This window comes from Oreochromis niloticus, linkage group LG7 (assembly GCF_001858045.2).
Source record: "Oreochromis niloticus isolate F11D_XX linkage group LG7, O_niloticus_UMD_NMBU, whole genome shotgun sequence".
In the NCBI taxonomy this organism is placed as follows: domain Eukaryota; kingdom Metazoa; phylum Chordata; class Actinopteri; order Cichliformes; family Cichlidae; genus Oreochromis; species Oreochromis niloticus.
In genome coordinates, this window is record NC_031972.2 from 28,388,662 (window position 1) to 28,400,407 (window position 11,746).

Here is an 11,746-nt window from a genome sequence, read left to right on the forward strand (position 1 = left end):
AGGATTTTTTTTTAGAATGGGTTAATTAGAAAGGTAATAGCAAATAAAGGGTAACATGTTGCCTGCATAGATTCAATTCATCAGCAGGGTAATTCCAATCATCTATGAGTCCCCTTGAGTGGAGGTTTGGTGTAGTGTTAACCAGCCAATTCTAAGACAAGTAATTTGAGACTTAACTCTTTTTATGAGCTACTGGATGGCTCAAGCCACAAATACAACCAACATAATAGCATGCCATCTTCAAGTAAAACCCCAAATAGGGAATCTGAGTAGAAGACTGAATATCAACCACTTTTGGACAAATAAAGCAAAATTTGGAATTGCAATACTGTGTACCATGTTACCAAGGAAATGCAGGAGTATTTAATTATTAGTGAGTTTAAATACTCATAAAACTATGTTAACAGTGGTGCTAATAATATGGCCTTATGTCCTGCAACGAGATGAAGAGGATGAGAAGAAGAAGTGTAACATTTGGAGTCATTTTTCTCATCATTTTGTTGATGCTGACTTATTGCCTGAAAAATGCACTGTCCAACCTAAGCCCTCTGTTCACAATTTACTGTTTGTTATTTTGTGTAGAAACAATAAGCTGCCCTCTAAAAATGGACAATATATCAATAACTGGTCATAAACATAAAGCAACGTGAAAAACACTTTATTGTAAAATCCATCATGGCACTGCTGTAGATGTTGAAGCTCATTATTATGGTTTTGAACGGGGGAAAACTGTTATGGCCACACAGCTGCTGAACATATTGCCAAGCTTTCGTTCTAAGCATCGTTACTGCTTTAATCATCCGTATCTGTTCTTTGGACAACAATAGTCACATTTCAGCTGGCATCAAATATTAAAGTCTGACCAAGTCGCATTATGAGGATGAAAAGAAAATCTTCTAGCTGGCCTCTGATGTTTGTGCTTCGAGTTCAGAAGGAAGGGCTTGAGCTTTTCCGTGGGGGACCAGACATAAAATTGTTTTGATGATATCCATCATCACTTTCAGAAGCTGCTTTAATGAGGATGAAAAGGGTGCAGAGTTTCTGAAGTTGCTGAATGTAATGGAGGACCATTTATGGCCATTATGCCACTTAGGGTTCACTTGTTAGATCTGTAGAGGTACATTTTGAGGAAACATACTTGGCTTTCGAAAAATGCCAAGAAAATTAGCAGGCGAAAAAAAAGATATTTATAGAGCATGGATTTTATGTGTTGAATGACTTTTTTATCAAATTAAGATTTAAATGCAAACACTTGAGGATTCAGCATCATCAGCCGTAGTAACCCAGGTTTAGATGAAGATATGTGGAGTGAAGCTGTCTTTGTTTCTGCTGCTGCAGGCTTAGATGGAAACTCATCAACAGAAGGAAATGGGAGTTGGGAGAGAACATTACGGTGTATGTCACCTCTGGGAGGAAATAAGCTTCCTGAACTGTCAGTGAACCACCAGTTACAACCCACAACTGAGGACTCTGCTGTTCGCTTGATTGATGCCGTGACGAAGGAGAAGGGACGCCTGAACAGAGACAGATTAGCAGAGTCAAAGACAGCACAGTGAATGTGCATCAGTGCTAGCAAAACAAACTCAAACACAGGAAAGAGCGCCCATGCATCTTCCAGAAAAGGAAAGGAGATTCAGTTATTTTTTGAAAACTATGATGGTAAAGGGACTGGTTCTCACACAGCAATTTTCTACTTTGCTTGAGCACTCAAAATGCTTTATGCTACAAGTCACATTCACCCATTCACACCCACAATCATACGAGCACTTTTTTTCTCTATCAAACATTCACACCTTCATGCTCCGATGAACGCATCGGGAGCAAATGGAGTTCGGCATCTTGTTCAGCATACTTTGTTCAAACCACCTACCTTCTGATTACTAGACGACCTGCTCTGCCGCCCCAACCGCAGCCGCCCCAGTGATGATCTGATATGTGTCATTTGTGATTGTGAAACTGATCCAGCCAAAGCACAGCAAGAGGCTGTCATGTCCTTCCAAAGTTAGAGAGGCTGTTCTTGTGAAGCAGGATCCTCGTGTGTACGGGAAGGTCACTGGTCACCTCCTGTCAGGCTGCACTGTTAGAGTCTCTGAAGAATCAGAAGAACATTTAACTAAGGCTGACACATAGACAGCTAGAACTAAAACTCGAGTCGAGCCTGTGGATGGTTATCCTCTGTGCAGAGCTCAGCTATGGTGAGAAAAACAATGCCTGTAGTCATAAAATTGAGCTCTCATAAATTTAACTAACTGCACAGTCTCTATATTTCTGATAGTATAATTTTTAAGACTCATAAAATTGTCCAGTGTTATAAACCACAGCAGAATTTTCATGGTTTTTAATCAGTGGTAAGGAATCCCTTTCTGCATCTGTGTGCTGGTGTTTTCAGATGGACTCCTGCCTGCTGACTCCTTTCTGATAAGTCTTTTTCAACATATGCTACATGTACAGGATGTCATACTCAGTGCAGGCAGCACCCACACAGAATGAATAACAAACTCTGGACATATTCCAGTTGAGGGTTAATAACCTTGAAATAAACTAAATTGGAACCTGACATTCAGAATGAGTGAGTTTTACGCTTGAAGCAATATATAGCAGTGGGCCAGGGCTTGGTCAATCAGATGACTTACATCAGCTCTTCACACAACAAAGGGAGACTCAGATGGATTGTAAGGTAGGATACGTTTGAAACATGACTGCACTTCTGTTGGCTTCAGATCTGCAGTATCTTTCTCAATTTCTTTACTAAATGGTATATTTATGAACCAGGGAAAACTGGTTTTTGAATGCTCCAAACATACTTTTTGGAAACAGAGACCATTATACCCTGTAAAATCTGCTAACCTTGTAATCAAATGCCTAAAAAAAAACATGTTGGGATAGTTCGGCTTTGTAGGCTACCAAAAACAACTTTGTGGGAGTAAATATGCTGTTTACACTGTATGCCTCACTTTGAAGAGACATTATCCAGAGCTGCCTTAGGTCACATTTATTTTTGTAGCCTGACATCCCACACTGTGCAGTTGTTCAGAAAGCTTTTAAACAAAAAAATCATCCTAAGCACGAAAAAACACTCATGCCCAGGGTTAGCCGAGCTAAGTTGAGGATAAAGAAGGTAAAATTTAAGGTCTTTATAGTTCTCTCAGGGGTCTGTGGAGACCCAAAACAGAGGTTAAAGCAGAGTGAATGGGTGACATTTGCAAGGTAAAAACGAAGAATGAATGCTAACCATAATATTCAGTCTCCTGTTGAATTTTCTGTTGGTTTGTTTGGGTTTTTTTGCCACGATAAGATGACACTGAATTCACGAGTTAGCTACTTAGGTAACCACGGACTTCATTATCTATTATGTGTCATAAAATTTAAAAGGAGTGAATTTTATCAAAGTTCACCATCTGTCTGTTTTCACAAATGGAGATTTTCTGTTAAATTGACTGCAAATATGTTTATTTCCACTTGGGTGGGGCGTCTATGAGCATTACCTCATATTTCAGGCCTCAAGTGGCCATTTGAGACACTTCAGTCCATATCAGTGTTGTGTCACAGATTTTTCTACTGCTTCCAAGTGGCCAAAACTCAATTAATACCCTTTTTTTAATTATTATTATTATTTTTTTTTTTACTAATGCTATGCTATTACTTTGTATGAGAGAAAGCACCCTGTAATTCAGAGCCAAACCACAGCAGGAGTGAGAATGCTAATGCAGGGTGAATTTGATGTTACAGATGGTTAACACAGATGGGCAGACAGACTATAATACCCATGCTTTTGATTTCCTGCTTGACACCAAAGGCACACAGGGCCTTTGACTGCAGCTTGAAAATAAACAGTTGGAGGTTCTTCTTGGCGTTTGAGCATCAAGGGAAAACTGCAAGTGATAGAAGCTGCCACTGAGAGAGCTAATGTGAGAGTTAATTCTGTGTACATATCTGACAAGTTCCTACCCCTTTAGTCAATCATTTTGCTTTGTTTTTTTCTCCACCTTGTTTGTTTTTTTTTTACATTATAGTGCACTTGTGTATTTTTGTAGTAATGATAGCAGTGTGCTCTGCATTGTTATGGATTGTGCACAGCATTGAATCTCTCTATAAATTGATTGTCTCAGGGGGATGATATCATCTTGGATAAAATACAAATACACTTACTATACAAAGGGTTTAAGACTGGCCGAGTGGTTATGTCTCCGTCCACGCTTGTGGGCGTCTGAAGTGAGAAAGAGAGGTATTGGCTGCGATAAGATCTCTGCGATAAGATAAGAATCTCATCCAACCTTTTTTGGGTGTAAATATGAAAGAGGATTTCACTGCTGCTTTTAAAAGCTGGTAAAGATTCATGTTGTCGTGGGAGACAACAGCTTGTCTCTTGTCTATGCACTCTGCCAATGATGCTGTGAAGAAGAAGAAAGACCAGATAGATCAGACGCTGCCATTACAGTGACCTAGTGATTATCTATGGATCCCCTTGAGGACAAAAGGTAACAGGGTGGAAATTGTACCCAAGACCCAGCAAGCTCAACACAGCCTCACTGCACATACTGAGCTTACTACATCAAGTACATCTAAAGGGAGGGATCTTGAGTATGAAAAACAAACTTAACTCCTAAAAGTTTTAAAAGTGAATTGTTTTATAAAACTGGGGATTAGGATTAATCCAGACCATATGTAGCATACTCACCTCTCCCATTGCCCACTCTTTGTGGTATTGGAGCTGACCAAATTTAATTTCAAGCTTGATTTGCTCATGACAAATGTAATATTTCAAGGGCCATGTATTTCAAAGTAGTCAAATAGATTCAATTTCCTTTGAACAACCATGCTTTCGGGTTGAACAGCCCTCCTTATCAGAGTTTGACACAAATGATTCAGAAAACTCTCAGGATATTCCTTACTTCTCTGTAGAAAGTGCTACTGTGTTGCTAGCTTGTTTCCTTCGGGGCTTATAGAAATGCTTTGCGATTGCTAGATTTACTGCTGGAAAACTGGCTGCTTGTTAATGGAGATAAAATATCAGCATATTAAGGGAGAAGGTCAGGCAGTAACAATTTTGAAAAAAGACAATAATGCATTTTCTGCAAAGTATTTAGAAATATTTAGTGAATCTAAATTGCTCATAGGTGAGAATGTGAGTGTGAATGGTTGTCTTTCTGTCTGTGTCAGCCCTGCGTCAGGCTGGTGACCTGTCCAGGGTGTACCGCGCTTCCCATGTTAGCTGGGATAGGCTCTAGCCCCCTCGCGACCCTGATAAGGATAAGTGGTAGAGAATGTGTGGATGGATGGATATTTAGAAATATCAGAGTACAAATGGGGTTAAATTAATGGGTGCTTTCAACAGTTTTCATTTTTATCAGTCTGCTGTTCACCACAGCTCAGTTTTAAAAATCTTTGGCATGGCTCAGCAGGTAAAAGGAAGGCTTATGTGGTCAAAAAAACCAAACAAAAAAAAAACATGGAAGATGTCAGCAAAAGGGCATTCAGCCAGAACAGGCAACGTAGTTCAAAAGCAGACAGAAACTTAAAAGGGCAAGCAAAGGACAAAAACAAGTTGCAGGAAAACAAGTCAACAAGAATGCTGCAGTACAGCTGAGGCAGCACAACAGACAAAGAGCTGCGGCTATAGGGCATACGCAAAATAACAGGGAGCTGATTAATGAGTTGGGGACTTGTGCTCAGGTGGAAACTAGGTGATGGGAACAACGAGGGAATGACAGATTCTGAAACAGTATTTTTTTTTTCAAAGAAAATGCGTTTTTTTAAAAGCATAACTGTAAAGCTCAGTTTCAGGGCTTTAGTTTTTGTGCACTTTGGCAGAATTGATCCATTCTTTATGCTGAATTTCCTGCTATGACCAATCTAATTGACTGCTGTAAAAGAGGTTTATAAGAGACAACAGTGCACTTTACTCAGAAAAACTCATCTTCTTTGAATTTTGAAAATGATTCTGTATATGGTGCCCTCAAATATCCCCATTTTATTCTACCAAGTGTCACTTGTACAGTATACAATTTTCCTGCATCCAGTTTCCTTTGTTCAGTCACAATATGCTATTTTACATGAAAAAAGAGTACTTTGTCACTTCAGACTCAACTTAATGACATTAATTTTTGAATCATGCTAACTGAATCACTCAGCAATCTTTGCATAGCATGAAAATAAGTCAAATAGGGGATTTGGAGAAACTGATATAGTGTTACAATCCGGTAAATTTGCAAGACTTTGCTTTCATAGGATGATATCTACGGTTGCTTGAAAGGGATTCGATTAGATTACTCAGTTTAAGTCAGACTGAAGTAGGCTTATTGACCGAATGAATGGACTACATTACAGCCCTAATCATCTTGGATGTATTGTTAGTAGCTTTAGTTTTACCAGACCAGTGAGTGGGCAGATAAGACTGAGTGTCTGTATTATGTAATGTAGGGATGAGAGGAGGAACCTATAAAATGCACCCTCTAACTGTTACATTTTATACAGAGTACTTTCACTGTCTGTTATGATTCTGATGGGTTTCATGGCAAAACAATCTGAACTGATTCATGGGCATACTTTTGTGTTAAGTATGAGAACGAACAGAGAAGAATAAAATACTTTTTGATGTGCAGCCAGAAATGTTAAACCTTTTATTAGATTTAGCTTGATCTGTTTGAATCTTCTGAACACAGAGTATGTTTTTAAGATGTGCCGATCATGACAGAAGAAATTGGGCACACAGAAACCAGCATTATCAGCAGTTATACTGCTACACTGTCACAAAGTTGATTTTGGAATGGATAAAGCTGACCCTGACCACAGACGTACTGAACATTTCTGGACTAGGCTTAAAAGCTTGGTTCATATCAGGAAAACAACCAGCTTAAATGATCTCTACCACTTCTGCCAAGAAGACGGTTAAAATATCGATGCAGCATTATACCAGAAGCCTGTCGATGGCTACCAAAAATAAAATAGCTGAGGTCCAAATAGCTAAGGGACATTTAATAAATTATGGGAGGATGTATGTGTATATTGGAGCATGTGTGTATATATTTGACCCTGTGTGGGTTAGAGAAAATCCACAACAACTTCAAACCACCCAGTTGTGCACCCAGTTCTTGTGTTTTTAAAATAATTAAAGATGTGTACTGTACAATCATTCCACCCTGGAAAAAAAGTTCAAAGAACTCATTAAAAGCACAAAATTACCATGACAGTTGTCCCATGATGAGTAAAATGGCCTGTATTTGTATAACTAGTCCCTAAGGACCCCAAAGCACTTTACACAACCAGTCATCCACACATTCACACACACTGGTGATGACAAGCTACATTGTAGCCACAGCAACCCTGGGGCGCACTGACAGAGGCGAGGCAGCCGGACACTGGCGCCACCGGGGCCTCTGACCACCACCAGCAAGTGTCTTGCCCAAGGACACAACGACCGAGACTGTCCAAGCCGGGGCTCAAACCAGCAACCTTCCAATTACAAGGCGAACTCCCAACTCTTGAGCCACGATCGCCCCAGTATATTTAACCTTCTCACAACTCTAACTCTACGTCTGAACTGTGTGGGCGTGCATGCCTTGTGTCAGGATGGCATTGAGTCCAAATTGCACGGGACTAATTGGACCCCTATGCAGTTGTAGTTGTATAATTGAATTCTTAAATCCACATCTCGAAGAAATGTCTTTAATTTTCAGTATGAGTTCTCTGAGTTCTTGGAAGTCTATAAAATGAATCTCACCTTGTCATTACAAGTATCCCTGGTGCTTTCATCTTGAAATGCATTATCCCACACTGCAATAACATACGCACGCACGCACGCACGCACGCACGCATACACACACACACACACACACACACACACACACACACACAAATATGAATTGCAAATGAAAGCAATTACACAGCAAAACTCTTAGGTTATTTGGGGTGCTACTTTTCCCCAGCTGCCAGGTAATCTGACAAATTAGTCTCAGCTGCTCCTTCTTCATCTCTAGGGGAATATTTTTTTCTCTCTCTCTCTCTGTGGCTGCTGAGATTTTAGGCTTTCTAGAGTGAGGACTCACACACAGACACGCAACGCACACTGCAGATGGCTGTCCATTACCTGGAGCGAGTGAAGCAATGTAAGAGATCCCTGATTTCAGACCAAATAAAACAATTCATTGATTTACATATGGAAAAGAAAATGGACCCTAGGAGCATTAACAGCCCGAAGTTTCATCTCGGGCGGCACGGTCAAGAGACATACTTATGTAGGTGGTGGCGGGGGTGTTTTTCCACCTTATTAGAACATGAGCGTTGTTTGAATCTAGCACTTGCCTAAAGCTGTACAACAATCTTTGATGCTTATCCAAGGAAAATCTTCCTCCCCTCACATGTTTTGAAGGTGGCAGCGGTAACAGATGAAGTGGTTTAATGAGGTTTCTGAGAGTGAATTCCCCTGAAGGGATTAAAAAATGTTTGGGACCCATTTCTCTCCCACCTGGAGCATTGGGTTATGATGAGAGGCTGAACTAATGACAGTCATTACTTTCAGACATAACACTGTCTATGTGTACGGATGCAGCTGGTGTGAATACGTGTAGCTAAATAGCTCCACTTGAATGCCAGCATACTTTACTTAGTTTCAGTGCAAAGTTGCTAAAATACCATATCCCATATTCATCATGGTTTTCTAAATGAACTGAACAAATGTCAACTGAATTTTTTGAGTCAATGATCGGACAAAAAGAAATGGAATAAATAACTAAAGAAAAGCTGTTGAGCCATAAAAGAACAAATAGAAACAATCATCTAAAGCCTTATTTGCTCAGGACTACTAGTGTTTTCAGTAGATGTGATATGTGCATGGGATTTATTTAATACTTTCACCACTCCTGCATCTGTGTTTCCTGCAGCACATTTGCATGCCATAAGCAGACTGAAGATATGGTGACAAATTTGAGCCTGTTACTGTCATGCATGACATCCATCTCCTCAACTTTTAAGATTTTATTCTTCTGTTGGATTTAAGCTTGGGCTTTCTGTAAACTGGGTCTCCATGCTCCATGTGCTTGCTAATTTTTGAACACTGAATGCTGTCTAAAATTTATGTATTTGCTTTTTTTAAAATTTCCAACACAGCTGGAAGGCAAGAGAAAAGTGTATAAAACCCATCCACCATGAAGATCATGTAGCTAGACTAAGGCTATCACAGGATACTTGGTGAGACCGCTGAAGTAATTTATAAATTACTGGAGGTCTCCAGGTGACACGAGTCCTATGTGAACACGGCTATGCTTGGAGCATGTCATTTCTGAAATTATATTATTGAGCTTATTCATTCATGTCTGGTAAAAAATAATGTTTTGTATCTGACATTCTAGGGTTCAGCAAGATTTATTTTTTTTCTCTTAATATGTGAGAGCTCTCTGCCTCGCATAGCTAATCGACACGTTTGCATATTTACAACCTGGAGCAGTGAGCTCGAGATCTTCCAGCTGCATTGACAGCTGTGAGGCATATGCTTCTGTGGATGCAGAAGAAGCCAGAAGGCGCAGTGACACGTCAGTATATGTATATGTAAATCCACTTTTTAGAGGCAATGACACAGCCTGCTTTAGCATCTTTAGTGAGCCTGCAGTCTTTCATCTTCGGAGTACTTAGAAGCATGTCAAAGGGATCATGTGCTACTGTTTACTAAGCAGAAACACCTCTAACACAGTGTGATGTGTTCTGTTTTATCTTCCCCAAACGCAAAAGGCAGGTGAAAAGAGAAGAGCACATGACAAAGTAGTCATTAGAGCATTAAGGATATTAGGTATTGAGTGGAAAAGAACACATTAAGCTAATGGATGAAGCTGCTCTTAAACCCCCACAGTCCCCAAACTCCATCTACAACGTTTGCTAATGTATCATCCATCCATACAAGGTGCAAAGTGCATTTTGAACAAGAACACTCTCCTGAACAAGTCAGAGACATACAGAAGGTTCATATCAGCAAGGAACTGAAACAATACTGGAAAAAGAAATTATCAGTATATCCTGGCATGTCATCATTGAGTAACATGAAATAATATGCAGTACTAGTAAGTTAAATAATAAATATTTTTTAAATAGATCACACAGATCACATCAAAACATACATAGGAAATTATTAAACCACTCCTGAAGCATAACACATTTCCTGGCTTTTTGATCTGTTTGTGACTCACATATTGACCATTACATCTGAGGCATACAGCCAAGCAAGATTTATTTATTTATTCTATGAATATAAGATGATAACACAAAGGAATGTATTCATATTTTGCTTCTGGTTTATAAAAAAAATATAGCAACAAGGCTATTTCTGGATAAAATAAAATGTATTTATTGCTTCAGAGTTAATATTATTATATCGAAATAGAGGGCTATTAAAGAATACTTACAATGACCATAAAAACAACACATTTTTTCACAGTCTTGGAAACTGCGTGTTGTAAAAGTGTTTCAGAGCAGAGCTTTTGTCTATAGTGCTGCATTTTAAGCCTGTAGCTGCAATTCCTCAGTAAATAAACAAATAGAACTTTCCTATAAGCTAAAAGCAGATAATCCTCCCTCTCAGTAATGACGGAGAAAAGCAGCATCATGACACATCAGAGCTGAGGTGTGCAGCAGAGGCTTTCTGTAACAGCGTGCTCAGTTTTGGCGACATACCCACAGCGAATGTACAGGTGGATTCACCTTGATTCAGGGTCAGCTGAGAGTTGGCTGTGGGAACATACAGTATACTCCACAGAAGTAGTTTCAATGAAAAGTTTTACCAGGAAACTCAATTTGTGGGTTTTTGAAAGGCTGGATTTTGTGATTTTTCTGTTTAGCTCATTTTTACGCCACCTTCTTACTTCCAAAAACTGTTTTCTTCTTCCAGTTGTTAACTTGTTTAGGCAGCACTTTTCAAAAGGATAACAGCCACAGTGACATACGGAAACAGACTTTGAATCAATGATAATGCTCATCAGCTTTTAAAGATGGGAGCGACATATATGTCTCATGGTTTTTATGCGAATAATCAGCAATCACCCAACTGGACAGAACCACAAAAAGGCTGCTTCGGCTGCCCACTGTGGCATCCCTTTTGTCAGCCTTCCAAAAGCACTTTCCTCATCCAGCTGGCATGTTGTCAGGCTTATTGGCTTTTAGAGTGATGTTCACTTCCTAAGAGCAACTGAATACCTTACACTTAAGAGTCAAAGGTTTCAGGGGCAGACAACTGTAAGACACTTTCTCTCTTATCACACATCTACCGTGAGGAAAAAATGGATACTTATGCAGTCGCTTATTTCTTCCTACCTCATTAAAGTGCCCTTGAGAAGTCATGACAGAGTGTTCGCCGAGTTGATCTTAGTCTCGAAAGGACTGTAATCAAAATAAAGTCCAGTCACTGGGGAATGGAGCCAACATGGCCAGGAGTGGTCTGTCACATTCATACTATTACTGCAGCTGTAGGCAGTCGACCGGCAACACAGATGGATGCGAGAGCAGCACAACATGGTAAAGGCTCTCTCGCCTCAGCCACTTATTTTCAGATGAAGGAAGATCAATAGTTAGCGAGATTTAACTGAGCAAGAAGAAGAAAGATCATTTGCACCAAGAGCACCCAGGACTGTGTATTTCCCCCCTTTCTGTCAGTCTATTTTGTTTTTCATTTGAAAAACTGCAAGACCCATTAGTTTTCCCCCTGAGCCATAGAAAGCATTTCACTCTTTTACTATAGTTAATGCTGTGATAACAATTAGTAAAG

At 39.7% G+C, this 11,746-nt stretch overlaps 1 long non-coding RNA gene across 1 annotated transcript; it reads right to left on the bottom strand.

The window, feature by feature from the left end:
- Nucleotides 1-513: 513 nt before the first annotated feature.
- On the bottom strand, nucleotides 514-7,913 carry LOC102076254 (uncharacterized). The gene is made up of 3 exons (XR_269347.3): nucleotides 7,721-7,913; nucleotides 1,871-2,089; nucleotides 514-1,514 (listed from the first exon to the last, which is right to left on the bottom strand). It is a non-coding gene; the product is annotated as an uncharacterized LOC102076254 (long non-coding RNA).
- Nucleotides 7,914-11,746: the final 3,833 nt, after the last annotated feature.